This window comes from Arvicanthis niloticus, chromosome 7, assembly GCF_011762505.2.
Source record: "Arvicanthis niloticus isolate mArvNil1 chromosome 7, mArvNil1.pat.X, whole genome shotgun sequence".
Taxonomy (NCBI): domain Eukaryota; kingdom Metazoa; phylum Chordata; class Mammalia; order Rodentia; family Muridae; genus Arvicanthis; species Arvicanthis niloticus.
Window position 1 is genome coordinate 60,204,011 of NC_047664.1, and position 21,025 is coordinate 60,225,035.

The 21,025-nt window shown below is 34.6% G+C and overlaps 1 protein-coding gene across 7 annotated transcripts in view; it reads left to right on the forward strand.

Moving 5' to 3' along the window:
• The window catches only part of Pcdh7 (protocadherin 7), a 393,437-nt gene that overhangs the window by 162,987 nt on the left and 209,425 nt on the right, over positions 1-21,025 (forward strand). The window lies entirely within an intron of this gene.

Sequence of the window (21,025 nt, forward strand, 5' to 3'; positions counted from 1 at the left end):
AACAGATTCTGGGTTCATTGAGAGAAACGAACTCATCATATGTAATGGAGAAAAGGGGGTAGAAAAGATGAAATACCAATCTCCAGTCTCCATGTACACATGCATGTACATACACATGCACAAGTGCGCATGCAAAAGCATGCAAGAACACACACATACACACACACAATGAACCCAGCGCATATACATGTGAAAGTACAGAGTTGCTTAAATTCTCCTCATTATTTTTTCATGATTGTATCAGTTTTTGAGGTTTGAATGTTTTGAACACTTAACCCAAATGTATGTTATTGTATTCCTGTCAGACTGTAGTGCTTTCAAAGGCGTCATCTCTTTTGATGAGCATTATTGAATTTCAAATTACTAGTTTATGTTAATAGTTTTCAAGGTTGCATGGTTAAAATAAACAAAGAGCAAAATAGATTATAATTATGTAGAAGTGTTTTATAGGAAAACTTTTTAGGGGTAAAATCATATTATTTCTATGACTATACAGTGATCCATGACAACATGTAAGATCAGCAGTGTTTTAATAGTACATGATTGAAGGAACCGATATTTCCTAACTGGAATGTATCTTTAGAGTCACCATGTTAACACAGTTGAATTGGAGCCTCTCTGTTACTAAACATAACATAGCAACTGGAAAAGAAGTTTAGAAGGCTGGTAATAGGATTGTAGGAGATACTATTTAATAAGTACCTGATGAAAACTACCACCTTCTGTGGCTATACAGCATATGCTTTCTAGTCCTCTGTAGTTCATACTTTTTCTGGTTCTCTTTCAAGGTGACAGAACTATTGTTATCAACCATCATTTTCAGTTATCTATTAGCTTCCCTCTCCTGACTGAGAGAGTTACCTTGGTTTCTCAGTTAATGTCATGATCCAGCAAAGCTATGTTCATTTTTTACAGAAAAATAGGGATATACTGTTCACACTTTGGAGGTTCTGTGACTGTTCGCAGCCTCTAGTGAATCAGACTAGGCACTTAATTAGATGAACTGAATGTGTCGCTCATCTATGGAAAGATCTCATCTGGGAAAGATAAATTTAGTCTCTGGTTTAGTCAATATCTACATTGAACAGAAACACTACTCAAATATTGTCTAACTCTATTTACTGTATGTGTAATTTGTAGCACTCCTTGTTATGTGGACTAAATGTATGTTGGTCAGGATCTTGTTACCCTTAAATGCTTTCTTTTCTTCTTAATGGGAAACTGATTACTTCATGTTTCATTCCAATTCCTTGCTTCATCCCAATTCCCTTTTTCTTTCTGTTTCTTTTTCTTTCTTTTTTTTTTTTTTCTATTTTACTGAACGAAGAACAGCAGCTACAATAAACTGCATTACGGAATGAAAGCCAATGGCCAAAAGCCATTTGTTCACTAATAAAAGCTCCTAATTAATTGTATGTTTTAACAGTTTCTCTTTTAGCTTTCAATTAGCTTGGACTTTTGTTGCTGCTGATGCAGTGGATTGTTTTTTATGAGTTAAGATTGTACTCTCTAGAGAGTTTGGGGGTGTTCTTTACTCTGGGATGCATCATGAGAGAGAACTATCATTTGGTTATACAGGAAATAAGACTTATGCCCAGTTTGTTAAGTGAAAAAAATGTTCTCGAGAACTGTCATGAACCAATATTAATTTTCCAGAAAATAGAAGAAAAAATTGAAAATTTGCCAAAAATAAGATTGTTAAATTTAAGAATTTTTATATTGTTCTAAGTGTGTTGTCAATAAAAAATATGGTTAAAGATTAACCAAAAATATCTACTGTTTATAAAATAGACTGCACAAAAAGATACATGTATATGAAAGAAAGAATATGGAGAAGCATGAGACCATAGCCAATCTTTCCAGAAATAACAGGAAAGATATTAAACTTACTGGAATATTTCTTGGTGAACTAGAATCTGAAAGAAATAATGTTAATGAAGCTAAACTGTCATTATAATACAAAATTCCAAAAACATTTTTAATAAACATTTATTTCTGGATTCTTATATTCAACAATCTTATTTTTGGCAGATTTTCAATTTTGTCTTCTACTCAAAACTATAATCTCATTTGTTGGTGAAATAAATGGTGCTTAAATAATATATGTGTGTTATTCTATTACTCAGGGAACACCAAAATATTTGTGATTATAAGCACCAACTTCATAATACTAATAATGGAGGCTACAAAAAAATTTATGCTTTTGGAGAAACTGGTAGATAAGTTAGCAAGGCATGCCTAAGTAAGCAGGCAAATATTTTGTATAAATATAAGTATAAACTTATATGGAGATCTGTAGTGTTTAATGACATAATTTCAACTACTAGAACAGTAAAACTATTTAAAGTAAACATAGGCAAGACAGTTTAAAAGTCAAATTAAAGAATTTTATTAGCCGGTGACTGATGACGATATCTGATATCCATCTAATGTAGTATAGATTAAAGCTGCATTTTCCCAATAGTATCTGTTATACTATCTCTAAACTACTATACCTCTATAAATGTTACATGGCCTTATTTACTTAATTTCGATTCTATATTAGAACCAAAGCAACATGCCTGTTGTTAACTAACTCACAGAAAAATTCCAAGCAGTAGTTTTTTGTTGTACTATTTTGGTTTTTATTTTGTTTGATTATACTGGGTTTTTTTTTTTTTTTTTTTCTTAGAACAATCCATGGTGGGGAATTGTTATCTATCATTCTATCTTCTTATGCCACCTAAAGATACAGTAATATTGAAGCAAGTATTCATGAGTACTGGCTCTAAACTACTTTGATGATAGACTCTCTTTAGCTGTCATCTTATTCATTCTAATTGATATGATAAAACAGTCTAAACAATAGCAAGATCACTCAAAGAAAATATTGACATCAAGAAGGGATGAGGCAAAGGAAGACAGGTCGTTTGGACTTTCAATATGTCAATAAATGAAAACTGTCAATGCTTTATTTTCCCACTAATTCTGAAGGAATGTGGCTACTCTGTTCATGTGTTATGGAGCTCTAGGTTTTAAACCACAGGCATTCGTCGCATTCCATTCACTAAGACAAGCAAGGGTGATGCTCAGTGCGCAATAAGGTTCCAGCGGGTATTATTTCATTCTGAACTCATACCATAGCCCAGTATTCCGATGACATGTTTATTTTCCTTTCATTTTACTGTGAAAGACTTCTGGCTGAATCCACTTATATTTGCATTTTGGACTGTAAATTTTGAGAGAGTATTTATTGCAATTTAGTTATATGGATTTGAACAGGCACAATATTCTTACTGTGAAATTGGAAAGCAAATGAAATCTAAAATGATATTTGTTTAAAATTTTTATTGGTTCCAATGCAGCTTAGTTGTTGCTGCTGATTTGAGGCACTACTCAAATGCTGAGCGGGCTGACATTGTTTGCTCTGTAATGTTTTTTCCCCTTTAGGGCTCTAAACCCCCGTGAATGAGAAAATATAGATGCATAAATTAGCTTGTTCTTCGAACATAAAAAGAAAACTTCATCTTTGGCCCAAGAAATGATTGTCTTTTTTTTTTTTCCTTTTTAGGTTTACATATGATGAGTAATTTGACCAATTAGGTGCAGTAAAACTACACTAAATTAGACTAATTGTGTGGAAAATTTTAATGATGGAATGGAAAATCTGATAAAGATTTGAAGAAGGACATGTTTTTTTTCAGAATATTTACTGGGTCTCTGAAAACAGCTAATTAAACCATAGCATTTGTCATAATATATGACTTTTAATGTAAATTTATTTTTATTTTTTGCAATCTACACACATTTTTGCACGTACACAAAAACCAGCACATTTTTTGAAATGTTACCCAAACAATTCTCACTCCTTACATGCTCCCTACCAGCTTTTTTCACACCAGTAAATTGCCTCAGAACCTTCTTTTTGTGACAATACAAATATTTAAAGGACCTTGAATGTGTGAGACTAAAAATAATTCATTTATTGCTTCATTCAGTCAAGAATGCTTTCAGTGTGGTAGTCTACTAAGTAATACCAAAAAGCTCAAGCAACATTTCCACCTATTCAAGAATGTTGATAGAAGGTAAACTTTGGGAAATCTTGATATAAAATACATCTTTGTGTTGTTTTTAATTCTTGGCATACGATAAATAATTACTGTCAACCTTTTAATCGAAATAAAGTGAAGGTGTTTGGTGTAGGTATCGGTTGGATACCTCAGTTTTATCATAGAGGGAGAGTTCCATAATCACACATTTTCCAGAGCTGTGTCAATTCATAATTTTGATCTTGTTGGTGGAGAAGAATAGTCAGGTAGACTGAATTAAACACACATATCTGTTTATCTCTCTGTACTAACTCACCTAGGTCATACTGTAGACAAATGAAAAGCAATTTAATTTACTTTTCTGAAGTGATATTGTGGAAATGGTAGTAAAATTGCTCCTGGGTTGTTTTAAGAAATCACTTAGTACAGTACATTTGATTCTTTTGTGATAAGGGAACATATTCAAAGCCTGGTTAATAAGTTAATCCCAGTCCATGTTGGTCTGTCTCTCTCTTTTATTTTTTGATACCCGCTTCAGTGTACAGTAAAAATGGTACTCCCCCGTTCCCTATAGGTTCCATGTTGTTATTAAATCCTAGTAAAAAATTTGAGAAGTTAAGTTTTCCATCAAACAGTAAGATAAATAAACATAAAAAAATTAGAGGTCAGTCAAATTGAGAAAATGTGTCCTTATTCTGTAACCCTAAATGTAATCTCAATGGGAAAAGCTTTGAAGGGTCTAAATGACCATAGATTGCATTTGAGGGGTTTTCTTTTTCTTTTCCTTTCTATGTCCCTTTCTTCCTTTTTATCAGGGGATTTGCTTGATGCAGACTTGAACTCTGAGACCTTCATAAAACTTGAAGAAGGGTTTTGAAGTACCATGCCAGGGTAGAATAGGAAGGAGTCGTAGGGTTTCATCTGCAGCACCTGGAAAAAAATAAGGACAAGAATATATCCTGAAAGAGGTTTTAAATTTATGGCTGACATTTGCGTTCTGAGACTCAGTTCCTTCATCTGTTAAGTATGGTGCCAGACATCAAATTGAAGGATAACCGAGGTTGGCTCCAGTTCTGGTTTTTAAGGTGGAGCACATAGAAACAGTGAGGTGGAGGACATCTGTGAATGAGAGATCAGCTCTTCTTGAATGTCATTTTTCAAGTTGCAATTTAGAGATTTCTACAAAGTGCTTAGACAAAACCCTCTGACCCTTATTGCAAAGCTATGGAAGGCAAAGCTTGGATTGGTGTTTGGGGCTGTAGTCTCCATTTTTGACAAATGTCATTTTTTTTCCTACTGAGGAAAGGCAATAATGGATCATACAATCTCTTCAGTGGTTCTTAATCAGCATTTTTTACATTAAAGAACAGAACAGAATGGAATGGCCTGAAATGAAATAGAATGGAATGAGATTTGAAAAATGTAAAGCAATATAAATAAGTGTTCTGCAGGAAGGAACAGATAATACTATTAAAAGAACCTTCCCTTTCATGGACATGTGAACAGGCTAGAAATAGAAACTTTATAAAAAATTCAAACCCTCTACCCTGTGTTTTGAGAATGACTTTGATAACAATGCTAATTCTTGGACATTTCTGTCCCAATCACTTGAAATATACCTAAAGTCACTTTATAGTTAGTGACCATTGGCATATTTCTACAAACTAAATGTGCAAAGATAAACAACTTTCATAATAAGTTTCTGCTAAATAATCACCTTTTACCTAATTTTCTATTTGTCTATTATTGTTATTTAATACATTTTTGTATTAAATACATTTTTGAGGTGCTTGTTGCAGGGCAGAGTGATTTGTATAGAGGAGGATATTTTTTCATCTGTTGATGCTTTTAGTCAAGTTGTTTAGCTTCCAGACTGCAGTGACAGGTCTTCTAGGAGGATCCTAAACCATCTGGTCATTGCCAAGATGTCTTCTTTGGGTTCTTTCAACTGTTGCCTCTAGTTCTGAGAACTGTTTCCTTTACTTTTCTACGTAACCTACATAAAAAAGAACCTAGTTGTCTATGGCCATATTATATTACCTTTATTTTATAAACCCATAGCCAAATGCTTGTGTGTGTTGGGCAGTGGGGTGGCAGGACAGTTTGTAATGGCTGTAATAATTGGTATGAGTCCCGCTGAAGTTGCTTTCTGATTTTGTGTGACATGGAATCCCAATCTATTGTCTATTATAACTATCATCTCACAGCCACAAAAATAAAGGTAATGATGATGATACAAATCTAAAAAGTGTTAAATAATATGTTTAATATTACACCATTTTTATAATGATTTTTTCCTTAAAGAAACATATGTCAGTAACCTGAGTTTATTTATATTCTGAATGTATGGCTAGGGCCTTTCTGAATATTAAACTATCTCTTGAGTGATTTCAAGATATTGAGATTACTATATTTTTTAATGCATACCCATCAGTTACTGCAGAGTTTGTCCTTATATTAAACACTTGGAAACTGAGGCAGAAATTAATTCGCCTTATATCATAGAAATGCTAGGTTTCAAAATCAGGTACTGTGAGAAAGGAATTCAAGTTGCTGCTGGAATACTGAGGAAAGAGTGGTCAGCTCTTGTCATCTTTGCTCTCGATCTTCTCAAAGCCCTCAGCGAAATAGCTCTTGGAATTTGCATCAAGAATGAAAGACATCCGTCCTTAAGATACCAACAATTTATTTTTAGGTTAATTGAGGATAGTTGTAAGGATAACAACATTGAACTTAGAGAATAATGCTTAAATATATACTTTCCTTATTGCCAAGATGGGTAGCAATCAAGCAGAGATGTCACAGGATAGAAGAAGCAATTTTTACTAGGTAGTTGTGATATATCAATAGAAAAATTTGAGATGTTTGGAAAACACATACGAATGAAGCGGTTATTTATGTATATTAGTCAAAATTTGAGAGACCCAGAGGAAACAGGAAGGGCATAATTTTAGAAATGCTTCCTGTGATGCTACTTAGTGACATTGTATAAACCCATCTTAGTCTTAAAAGAGACATTAGCCTGTTGCCACATGGAAACCATATCAGAAATGGCGGTAACTGTTAGTAATGGGAGACATCAAACTCTCAGTAGTACTACATGACTGGTTGTTAATTAAAAGAAAAAAATTAGCTTTAAATGTCTCTTGATAAGTGTTAGATAACTTCCTGAAAAGAACTTACCCCCATTAAAAAAAAAAAAATAAAAAACAACACATGTTGGTCACTCCAATACCAGCTAATAAATAAAAGCCGATTAGTTATTCTGTGGCTGAACAAAATCCGAAACTGATTTTAATTACAAATTCCTTTTCTTAGAATGCATTTGCAGTCCAAAAAATAGCACCCGACCTAGTCTTCATGATACAGATATAATGTAAATAAGGTGGAATATTGATTCAAGTTTTCTCACAACTGTTTTGACAATGTAGATTAGGTTTTCCCAAAATATTTGAGACATTTTACAAAAAGTCACACCAAGGATGAGACCATTAAACTAGAAATAGTACCTTCGAAACCACACTGAGAGAGGAATGCATAGACTGCATAGTCTTATAAATATATGATGATTGAACACTGAGAGTTAACCAGCAGCCAAGACAAATTAAAATTGGACCGATTTCCTATTTTATTTTAGGACCAGAGTGGATTTTTCAACCCTGCTGACATACATACTCAATTCTATCCCCCAAATATGTTTGAAATATAGTCTGGCCACTAATATTTTATTTAATATATTTATTTATATTTTCATTTCTCGTTAATATTTTATTTAATATATGTCGCTATTTTTTAGTGATTCAGATATACAGCCTGGGCTGTAAACAGCTGACGTGCATAAAATAAGTCAGGAAATCTATCTGACTTCAAGAAAATGGCTCAGCTCAGATGATGGAAAGTACAGGAAAGCCTTCCTTTTAGACTTTGCTTAAGATTACAAACACCACCTACCTATAATGTCCAGTGGAATTCCAATCTCATTGTCTATTTGTTTTTGTCTGACAGAACATGGGGGGGGGGAGGGGACCTTATCAGTGCCAGCTACAATAATTGGCTTTATTCTCCTTAGAATATTTTTTCTTTTAGTCTGCATTGTTCTAACGTTGTTTTCTTTTTCTTCAAATAAGCTGGCCTGGGCTAAAAGTATAGCTCAATTAGACAAGTACTCTTATCAACACATGCAGAAGTCTCCCTGACTGTTTTTCTACTGCTCAAGTTCAGCCAAGGCTACATTATTGCCCGATGAGTAAGAGCCCATCTGTGGCTCACTCAGCATCTGTGCGAGTGTGGGCACATGCTTGCTGTTCAGGGGCATGGGCGTCTTGAGTGAAATGCAGTCGAACAGGAGGATTTACCCTTAATGTCACAATATGACAATGAAATGATGTCTGAACTACACAAAGTAAGCAGACAGTGAATGTTAGAACATATCAGGATGCATTTTAAATCCGTTCACTTCATCAAGGGTGTTTCTTATGAGGGTTCCCCTTGTGCCAGTATTGTCTAAAAATTGTCTTTTTAAGACTTCTCATTTTTAAATTGGTTATTTTATTTATTTACATTTCAAATGTCCCCCTTCCCCGGCTCTCCTTTGCAAACTCCATCCAATCCGCCCTCCACTTTACCGCTAAGAGGGTGCGAGGGTGCGCCCCGACTCATCCACTCACTCCATCCTCACTTCTCTAGCCTCCTCCTTCGCTGGGGCATCGAGCCTCCACCGTACCGAGGGTCTCCCCTCTGTTAAGACTTCTAGTTAAGCTCTTTGCCCCATCTACTGTGAAAATGAAGACCATTCTCAGCAATCTGTCAACATTCCAGAAAACGTCGACATCACTCTGAAGGGATGCCCAGCCATTGGGAAGGGTCCCAGGGGAATCCTCCGGAGGGACTTCAATCACATTAATGTAGAGTGAGTCTCCTTGGAAAGAAAAAGAAGAGGTTCTGGGTCGACAAATAGTGGAGTAACAGAAAGGAACTGGCCACTGTCCGAACCGTCTGCAGTCATGTTCAGAACATGATGAAGGGCGTTACGCTGGGCTTCCGTTACAATATGAGGTCTGTGTTCGCTCACTTTCCCCCATCAAGTCTTTATTCAGGAGAATGGGTCTTTGGTTGAAATGTGTAATTTCTTGGGTGAAAAATTTATCCTCGGGGTTCAGATAAGGACAGGTGTTGCTTGTTCTGTCTCTCAAGCCCGGAAGAAGAATGGATTAGTCCTTGAAGGAAATTATATTGGACTTGTTTCAAATTCAGCGGCTCTGATTCAGCAAGCCACAACACTTAAAACCAAGGATATCAGAAAGTTTTTGGATGGCATCTATGTGTCTGAAAAGGGAACAGTGTAGCAGACTGACAAGTAAGACCTAAGTGACCTAGCTCCAGAAATAAGATCCTGATTACAAATACAATTTGGGCTCTTTGGGGACAGTAAAAGATTTATATATTGAAAAAAAAAAAAAAAAAAAAAAAAAAAAAAAAAAAAAAACAAAACAAAAAAAAAACAAAAAAAAAAAAACAACCCAACTTTTAGTTACAGCTGGGCTTCTCTTTCTACTTAGTAGCGATTGCAAGATGTTCCTGTCCTTTTTTAAATAGATCTGTTGGCTTTTTTACTTTATTTTTTAACTTTAGAATTCTGTTAGGTAGAGCGCACTTAAAAAAGCCATTCTTAATTTATTACCTGCCAATATAAAGCCGTTTTTATTCTAAACTGAAGCTAATCATTAAAAAAAGTGAAGATTACCTTGTTCTTCCCCCAGAATAAGAGTTAATTGCATGTTGATTATTACTGTAGTTTATTAATATAGGAAAAGCTTATGACAGAAACCAATGGAACAGAAACACCAATGAGCCAAAGCCTTCACTGTATATAAAATGTTGATAATTTATAGGTGTCCCACAAGTTGAAAGTTTCCCACCTATAAAGTAAAAATTAAATTAATATAATGTGTGGAAAATTGCAACGTTTATAAACATACAGAAAAGGATGATGGTGTTTAAATACAGTTATCTTAGTGACTTTCTTTGAAACAACGAATGAGAATATTATAAATGCAGCAATCAAATCTCTGACAGATGTGGTGGTAAAGCAGATTAGAAAGCCAAACAATAGTACTAAAAGGTATGATTTTTTTTTCAGCAGTTGCTTTGTTGGTCTGTTCCTGTCACATGTTTAAAATGTCCATCTGTCCAGAAGCTTAAGAATTCAATTACCCACCTTAATGAGATGATAACTAAAATAAATTCTTTTTGTAGTGCTTAATATTTGAATAACTTGTGCTGAATATTGGAGAGCTAGATTACGTTATCCTTAAATATGCCTTAAGTTTGAATTCTAGGATTCTGTGAGCTTACTATCTGAAAATCAATCATGTTTAAATCCTATTCTTATAGCTGAACTGTAGACATTCATAGTTTCCTAAAGAATCACACAATGCCAACATTTGTTGCTATTAAATGCATTGCTTCCTTTTTATTCTGAAAGACTCACGCTTCTCATATATAGAATTTATCTCTCTATAATATATTTCTTTTCTCAAAAAGATTAAAGGAGAAAAAATACAGGAGAAAAGAAGCATCTGCAAATATAGAATTCAAATTACTGTCAAGCACTAATAATTTAATAGCCCTCCCCAGTGCAGATTCAACCATTTTTGAAATCAAAGTGCTCATTATCATCAACATTATTGGGTTTTTTTTGGTTTTGTTTTCTTTCTGGTGAGGTAGGATGAAATTATTTCTCCTAATTTCATAGAATGTTTTGCATGCTCCCTAAAAATCTACGAGGAACAGATATATCCTATGTGTATGCACTTCACTGTTATTGATTATAGACCAATCTGTTTTGTTCATTAAGTTCCTTTTTATTTTTACAAGTATGAAGTTATTATCTATATTTACCTCTGGAGCATCATGCCTCAGACCAACTAATGACCTAAGGGTAATCTCTTTATATTTGCTGTCCTACAAATAAATTCTGTTATTCTGATAAGACTTGCCCTAAATAATATATTGGGCAATTCAATTCAAATTTGTGGTAATTTTTTATTATACAGGTGTCTGAGAGTCTTGGTTGCTTTTCCTTTGCTTTTTTTTTTTTTTTTAATTTCTACTGTATTTGATGACAGTGACATGCTTGGTTGCATATCTATAATCACATTACTTGAATGAAAAAATAGGAAATTCACAGCTTTGCCCAGTTGATCTACCTGGTGAGTTCCATGTCAACTAGGGACATATAATGAGCATTTTTGTCTAAAAAAATAAAAATAAAAAACTGAAGCAAACAAATGCAGAAAACCTAATATTAAATACACATAAGATTATAAAGATGGCCTTTGTAGCCTTTGTGAGTAATGTTATACTTGTCAAACTAATAAGTTTACACATATTTAAATGTTACTACACAAAAATTTGGAATAATATTCTGTTTTGCCTCAACATTTGAATATTAATGTATACAAAATTCTTTATCACAAACATAAAGATCAACCACTTCTCTTTATTTTCTCCCTCCCATAGTTGAGGTCTTATGTATGATCTTCCATGTAAACTTTTTATTTCTCTGGAACCAATTACTGTGGACACAATAGGTAAAATCAATGGAAAACATTGTTTTATTGCAGGAAAACAAAATATATCCAAGCAAGCTAAGAGCCAAGAGCTGGCAAAGCATTGTACATTCAGGAGTTTGCAGGACAAACCTGTTCTTTGATTCTAACATCTTCTGAAGGTCATCTTTGCCCCTGGGATGCAGTCCTCTCTTTCTATCTTCTAAGCAGTGGGGGTTATGGGGAAGACCAGAGTTTTCCTTCTTGCTCCACTTTCATCTGCTTGGAGGCTTATTTCTCCTACTTCACAAAACCTCTGTGAATGCAGTGGAGACACTTAGACTATACAGTTGTACCTCCCAGCTTGAAAGTCAGTTAATTAGCATACAGAATTCAATCTGCAACTTTTAATTCTTCCTTACAGATAAGGAAACACACTCCATCAATTTGAATATCAACTTTATTAAGAGGTCATTCTTCTTTCTGCGTTTCACTCTTCTGTTTTTTTTCTTTTTTCTTTTCTAAACACGTGATTCATTATAAGGAATAAAAGTTAACATAAATAAGTAATTTAATTATATTTCTCTTTATATTCCATGGTAGATTTTCTTTTTTAAAACAACATTTGGATAATTAAAAGGAAGCATGTGAATAAAAGATAATTCAGAGAACATGACTTACCTGTGCAATAGATTGACTACAAGTTAGGTTCCATTCTGTTTCATCATTCAAAGATGACGTAAGAGTTCAGAGACTTTCCCTACTTCTCTGTAAAGAAAAGCTATCTAAGGACACGGACCTTCATTCCATACAATATGAAAACCCAAGGATTTTAAATGTATATAGCTCCCTAAACAGATTTCACCAGGTGCAGTTTAGATGAAGTGTCGGAGACAGAGAAAGAAAAAAAAAATAGAGAAGAAAATGGAGCATCTGCTTGAGTGGCTCGGAAAGTGCATATTTCATTTCCATTCATTTCAATAAGAGAGAATTAACTGCAGAGCTTTCGCTCCAGGTCCCTGTCTGTGCTTCTGTGTTTTACAAGGTAGCTTTTCAAAGCACTTTTTTTTTTTTGGTTGCTGTTTATGTGTTTATTTCTAATGTTTTAACATTTACAAACCTGGCCCATCCAGCTGGAATTTCCCCCCTTGAGTCTTCAGCATTGCTCCTATGGACTGCTGGGGACTAGTTCCAACTGTGTAATTTACCATGCAGGTTTATCGATCTCGTTCAGCTGTTTCTGGAACTCTACAGGTGTGTAAGGCAGTCATGCAAAGCAAGCAAGGAACAGGAGAGCCAAGCGTGATTATCACAATGTCAAAATGAAAATTTAAAAAAAAAAAAAAAAAAACCTTTGCTTGTAGGTTTTGAAAGCTTTTGAATGATTAATCTACACCTTGCCCAACTGGGTTTAATGACTGAATTTACCAGCCATAGATGTTTCAGCACAGTGGTGGGCACAAAGCAAATGCTTAATAAGTCTTTGTTAGAGTGAATGTCATTGTGTAGATAGTATTTTTCTCATTAGTTACCTGTCAACATTCTCCTCTCCTTACCTAGGACCCCCTCTGCCTTCCTGTTTCCCAGTATATGTCAACAAAGTGATTTACAAGGGGGATGTATCTCAGATGAACTGGGAACTGAAGTCCAACTGTGGTCCCATGTGTTTTTATTACTATATTTTATTTCAACCTTGTAGCACCTGCTTTTAGGATTATATATGTTAGAGATACTGGTTTAAGGGAAACCATTAAAGACAGATGCAGAAGAGAGAAATTCTCATCTACTGAGCATGAAAGGAAGGCTTCCAGGGGCTTATCACATCTGCAAATGAAGAACTTGAATGTGTTCCTGAACTACAGCGTGTCCTGTGGATATCATAGATTAAAAACAGCCACAGCAGATAAAGTGAAGGTTCAAATGTCAAATCATGGAGAAGAGAGTTTTGTTAGAGAAGGTGCAGAGATTACAAATTGGGCCAGGAATTTTTCTTCCTGAAAATTTATATAATATATTCTGATGCTAGGTTCCCAAAACCTAATCTCAAACTCCCTCCAATTCATCCAACTCCGTGTCCTCCCTCTCTCTTTCTCAGGAAAACAGTCAATTAAAAAAAAAATCAAACAAAACAAAATAAAAGTACAAAAAACACACACACACACATACACACATACATACACACACACACACATACATATACACCAAAGCCCATAAAGACAGAAATTTAAAAAAATCATAATAAGCACAACAATATCAGGAATATAAAACATGCCCCCCAAAGCAATGTATAAAAAGAATCTATAAAGAACACCACTGAGCTCGTTTCACATTGGACCAGGACGTTTTTGTACTTAGCTGTGATGTCAGGAAATATTTCAATGAGGAGCTCATGGTAATTCACTTCTCTCAAAATATATGCACCAAAGATTAACGTTATCTTACAATATTACTTGTAGATACCTATTTTATTTTATGTATTTTTGTGTTTTATTCATATGAATGTCTGTGCAGTATGCATCTGGCAGGCCTAAATGTCAGAAGAGGGCATCGGATGCAATGGAATCGAACTTTTGGATGGGTTTGTGACATTCTGGGTGTTCTGATCTCCCAAGCCAGGTCTTCTGAGAAAGCAATAGTGCTCTCAACTGCTGAGCGATCCCTCAGGCCCCAGTTAACTTACACTTCAAGGCAAGAAAACAAAACAAATGATGCATGGCAGCTTGTCTAAAACAGGGTTGACTGTTGTACTAATCTGTTCATATAAAAATAATAATCTAGAGAACAATCTGATACTATGTCCATTTAACAGTGTTGTAGTTCTTCCTTAGGACCTAGAACCTCCCCAGCTATGTTGTTCTTGGCCCAATCAACAGTATGTGTTATAACTTCTGTTGAGAAGCAGGGCTTCAATCCAATGAGGAAGTATTGGTTCAGTATATGTTTCTTAGAAAATGTTCAATTTTATCTCCTCGTTAGAACACTTTGGGAAGCTGTTAGGTATGAAACGGATCCAAATTTCTGTCAGCATCTGGCATATCTTTATTTTGAATAATTCTTTTAGAAGGTGAAAATATCTATGCTGAAGGAAGGTATGTCTAAAGATACACATGTTTTGAGCTCTTTGTTTCCTTCTTGCTGTAGAGGTGGGGACTTAACACAGCCTTTGGTTTAACAAGGGTACATCTGAAGTGTCCAAAGTAGGGTTTTTTGTTTGTTTGTTGGCTTGTTTGGTCATTTGCTTTTGATTTGCTTCTTGTTGAAAGGAAACATTGGCATGACTTAATCATGGTTTACAACAAAATCTTCCATTCTATCCAGGTCTGAAGAAGGGATTTATTTTTTTAATTTTAACTTGGTTTCCTTTATTTTTAATTTAATTTTGACAATTTCAAAAATACATACAATGCATTGTGAATGTATTGAGTTCCTGTTACCCCTTTTTATCTTCTTCTCACTCTTACATTCTTTGCAATGGGTTCTCTCCTACCTCCATGGCTTATTGCTTTGTGTACATCTTGGAGGTAGCCATAGTTCCTGAGCATTCATGGATACATCTCCTACATTACATCTACAAGACGGCACTTCTTAACACTCCTCCCCATTCTCCAGCTCTTGTATTTCTTTCCTGTTATTGCTGATGCTCTCTTGATACTTTGATGGGGAGTAGAGACATAGTCTTGTATCCACAATCAATAACATCAACAAAAATTATTTGCATAATATTTCTTCTGTATAATGAATAAGGCATTTGCACAAAACAAGGCTTAGCAACAAATCTCTGAAATGGAGCATTCAAGTAATCCACAAACTAAAAAACATATTTTTGAATAATTGGCTCTAATTTTTCATGATATCTTTGTATGTCACGTCATACTTTATTGTATCAGAATGAGAAATCTCAGCCAAATCTGGCCTTCTGCTTCTTTTTGAATAGTCAGCCAGATAGAATTGATTTTTTTTTCTTTTTAGTTGTAAATATTGAAAAATAACAATAGTAACATTTTATGGAGTGGAAACATTATCAAAATCTCAAAATACTGTGTCCACAAATAAAAATCTCCCTTGTCAACTTACCTTTGTGTTCTCAATGACTATTTTCATATCAAAGCTGCATGGCTGGGTAACTGCAGCAGAGATATATGGCTCACAGAGCCAGATGTATTTATATTTTGGCCTTTTGTGAAAAAGGTTTCCCAAACTGTGAACTACGTTTAAAATGAACTAGTAAGAAATGGTGAAAAATGGATCAGCTAATAGTGCCTATGGCATAGCAACCCAGTGAGTTGGGTTCTAGAACATTTCTTTTTCTAAATCATTTTGTTGTATAAGTTTGACTATATTTGTCAAGAATTTTCAACTTTGCTTATTCCGTTTCTTCGTGTTTTTTTCATGAGATAAAATGCAAAATGCAAAGAGGCCAGTTTGCATCTTCAGAACAGGTAGCTCTCGCAGTCAGTTTTCACTTTGACATTGAGTATTTTATTTCTAACTTGAAAAATCAGGACATAAAGATAATGCACCTAGAAAGAGCCTTAGTCAAAGTGGCAACTTGAGTGAAAGGAAGATTGTACCTTCCTGCCATGAGGAAACATGGTTTTGGTGCTGGTTTTTTAGGAGCTAGCCCTCATCTATAGAACTAAGAATACTTCTGGATTCTTAATACCTCAAGTGCACATACAAACAACAGCGTCAAATGTAAAATTGCACACCAGTCACTAGATAGCTATTTTACTTTCCCCAAATAAGCTTGGTAATTAATGAATCCACATGTCTCAACCCGAGTCTTTTGAGCATCCTTTCATCTATGGACATGAAAGTAAGACAGGGATGGAGGAATGTTGAGACTTCAGTACATGAAGGCACCCTTAAAAAGTTTAAAGTCCTGATAAAAATTTGTTTGGGAGTTCTTCCAAGTATCCTACCACTAATGCTCTGTAGAATCCTTGGTACTTTTTTTCAGTAGCACTGACGTAGGCTGAGAATGTTTGCAGATTCATCAAGCCTGTGTTCATTTGCAGGGAAGGGTCTCCCAGCATTAGATCACTCTGCTTTTAATACAGAATGCAGCACTCCTCCTGTGCCAAGAGCCTCCTCATGACTGTTTCAGTGCTTTATGACTGACAAAGAGTCATTAGAAGTCAGTTTGATGGACATAACTAAGTGAATTAGGGAAAAAAAAAAAAAGCCTTTCTGCCCATTCAGAAATAATTGATATGACGGAGACAGCTGTATGTGAGTTTCAGATAAGGAGACAATTTATGAAGAAACTACTGAAGCTAAAAGGGAAGGTGCAGATTTAAAGTTCCCAATAAAGTTGTTGGTTAGACACAGCACTATTCAATAAGGGAAAGATTGAACCTGAGCTACTTTCCAATAGATGGCATCCTTAGGAGCCCATCCTCTTGCAGATAAAATTCCCATAAAGGTGTCGTCACTAGTTATAAAAAATGGACTCTACTGCCATCCTATCTTCACTCCTAACCTAGTGTTGTATTTACACTTTCACTATGAGTAATGTGTAAAACACAGGACTTATTAAACTTGAATCTTCTTTTTGTTTTTTTTTTCCTTCAAATTTCAAGAGCTACTGTGATCATAGCCTTCATTTTGGTGGTCAATTAAATTACAAAGGCATTATTTTTCTCAATTTTTCTACTTTAGCAACAAATATGCATTTTTATTTTGTAGGTTGTGCCCTCAAAGATTTTGGTAAAGCAATGACGTAAAAATCTTCATGAACATTGTCTTATGAAACATAGATGTTTTTCAGGTATTATAAGTTATTTAAAACTGTTAAAGCTATTTAGAATGAATAAAATTAAGTTATTGTGTATGTATGTTTAAATATTCATCTGTTTCTTCAAAACTAATTTAGATTTCACCTGGATGGATATCTTATACATTCTCAATGACTAGTCTCTGTGTTTGTTCTTTTAAGTTCATGGAATTAATTTTCTTATGTAAATGATGACTATGGTCATACATTGCTGCTGTTGGATTTTTATTCCCAAGGCAAAAAAGGAGACAAGAAAGAGGCAGCCCTCTCAAGGTCCATGACAACAAAATAAACAAGGCAGGCAGTGAGCTGTCTCTGTGTGATACCAGAAAACAGTGAATGAATGAAAAACCTTTCAGCAGGCTGGTTACCAGCCTAGAGAAACATTTAAAGCAACGCTAATGAGGTTTAGTCACATGGAAGTTGAAGAGAAGACAAGCCACATCATTATTTGTGACTTAGCATCTCACCTGGAGTTTGAATGTATTTGTGGCAATGTTGATACTATTGGGGCTAGCCTCTATCATCTTCTCAAGCAGAAGCTTCTAGTAGGTAATACTGAAGCCCCAAAGGAGCTGACAAATGCCTTTGTAAATTAATTGACCACCAACATGTTTGTGTTTAATGAAGGCTATGATCACATTAGCTCTTGCAATATGCGGTTGTTATTGTATGTGCATTATTACTTCATCAATAATTTGTGGTTTTCAATGTTAATTAGGCATGACCTTTGGTGTGGACTTTACAACTTCTACCTAGAATATTTGTGAATTACTTAGCTAGCTCTATATTTTCCTTAAGAAGGGGAAAACCTAAGTAAAAGGATGGGAGCTAACTCTGGTTATTTAGCGGTGGCCTGAGGTACAATACCTTTTATAGGATGTGTCTCTGAGGCAGCTTAAGGCTCTTTTTATTAGCTATCTCATTAATTCTCCCAGAATTAAGAAAAAGATATTATTATCTCTATTTTACAGAGCCTGGGCCTAAGGCATAAGAACCAAAGGTCAGCTAACTTGGCCAAGGTAACAAAGAAAATCTATAAGGAATTTTGAAATATTTACTTTTTTCTTTCTTTCTCTTATTTTTAATGTATAATATATATATATATTTTTTAAAAAATTCACCCTTTTACATGTACTCATGTAAGAATTTTCTTTGGTGGTTATTTTGGAAATAATTCTCTGTTTTACTTAATTTGGTGTTCACTGAGCTCTTTCGTGCTCTTTTCAACTTCGGTGAACACCTAGCTTCATTAACATGTTATATACTCTCCTTAAAACGAACAGTTATCTATGACATTGAAGAACAGTATCAAGAATCAGTAAATGCATCTCTGCTTAAACCCATTTTTTTCCAATTTGTTTCTTGTTTTTGTATATTTAAAAATTACTGTTAAGTGCCTTCATTTTCTTTTCCCTTTTCCTTTTCATCATTTTCCCCTGTGGACTAGATAATCCAAAAAGATGATCAAAGTATCCTGAGCATAGAGTAACTTTATTTCTGTCTTAGGGTTTTAAGGGTGATCAGTCTTTTCTACTCAGCTCCTTCTTAAAATCATTCCTCTTTGACCCTACTAAGTAATTTTGAATTGATCTTCCACTGTGTCTTACATACTAGACACCTCCGTCCAATAACCTCTAAGACCTTTTTATATTTCCAAGTATGTTAAGTCGAATCTTCTATTTAAATTTCATTGGTAAAGTATATATATATATATGTGTGTGTGTGTGTGTGTGTGTGTGTGTGTGTTGTTGAACTTCTTCACTGTATATGATTTTTATAGCTCTGGCAGATATTGTGTCCCACATAAATGCAAGTAGAGTGAATCAGCGAAGCATGATATATTTATGACCACTTCCATTCAGCTACTTAAACCACAAAGTCCATTTCCGTTGCTGGTAGCTCTTTTTAGATTTTCCTTAGGGTAATGTTTCTCACATCCCAAAGTGTATGAGTTGGAATGCCTTCAGATCCATGCTTCTGTGCCTTGAGAAAGAATTGCACATTGCTCTAACTGATTCTAGAATCAGTAGGCATTGTGATGGACTCTGTTGGTTTTTAGAGCAGATTATCCTTAATGCTAATTTATTTAGTTTATGTTGTGATGGATACTCGCATTTCATTATTTATATATTTTTCTAAATAATTCAAAGTTGTATGTAAACTCAGCAGTCATCACTTACTCTATTTTACATCATATCATCAATAGTGAAACAGTACAGTGACAGACACAATACTGTTTTTGTCAGGAAGTTATTATGCCATATACCTTGCTGATTTAGTCCATTCTTAAATCTGAGGGTGTCAGGGGTAGCCCTGCTTATACACTGAGGGCCTAGAATCAGCCATAGGCCTGACATAAATAGTGTCTTCATGACTCTCTGAGTGTGGGAGAAGCTGCTGCTGGTGCTTCTGCCCTGGTTTTACTAAGAACTCTCAAAAAAAGTGTCTTTTAAAAACAAAATAGGAGGAGCTACACCTCCAGAAGGACTCCTTCCCCCAACAGTTACTTTTTTAATAACAAAATGAAGAACAATTTTTAAATTATTTCACATTTTTCTTTTCTGTATTAATAGAATGTATGTGTTTCTGTGTTTATTATAAACTCTTGCTTTGATAGTTGAAACTGATCCTAAAAGATATGAAAGTCATTAAAGTAGAATTAAGAATAACCTCTAACCTTTCTTCCACTTTATTTTTAAATGATAAATATTATTCACCCATTGCATGGCCTTTGTAGTCCCTCCCTTAATCTTTATCATTAAAACTTCACTGCTCAGTGGTGTTTGCTGAAAAGAAAAGGTTGGCTTTATAAAAGTTGTAGTAGTGACATTATCAAAGGGAGACCAAATTCCTCAGGGAATTCCACATACTTTTTAGCTACTGAGAATGGTAAGTGGGAGGAGATGTAAACAGAAATGAAAATGAGATAAACAAAAATGAGTCTTCCATGCAAATGTAACAATCATAAAAACATAAAAAAGTTAAGAGTTGTTTGTAAAGGCCATGTCTGTAGGCACTTTTGTTAGTGAGTTTGGTCCCATGATGTATGTACTGCCCACAATGAAATATCATGTGACCATTTTTTCATACTGCTGTTACTGCTGTCCTAGTTCCATGAAATACTATAAAGCCTGTAATGGTATTTAATACCCACCAATCTTTAGATCTTGAAGTAGAATAAAGAAATTTGCATATACTGTATGTTTCTATTAAGCTCACAAGAGTTATATAGTAGCAGAAATATCAGCAATTTGCAGATTTTGTAGTAAATTCTTTTCCTATAACAGAATAAGGGAGACATTTGTGGAAGCATATATTAATCTTTAGCAAAGCTAATTCATAAATGATGGGTAAACGCCACAATTCTTAACTTTCTCATTTATTAACCTGTCATGTGCAGATAATCCTTATAACTCTACAGTCTTATTGGTCATAGTTACGATTAGTGATTTTGTACCAAGGACTTTTGAGCTATAATCATTCAGAAAAGCTTCTTACGTTTATACGATGTTTTGGCAGCAGTAAATTTAAAACTGTGTATTGGGAATGAAGAGTGGGCATTATAAGTATAATAATTATATACATTTGTGTCATTTTCAAATTCATGAGGGTTTAATGTATGAAACTATTATTAAGAATCCCAGACAGCTACCAAGCAGCATTTGGTA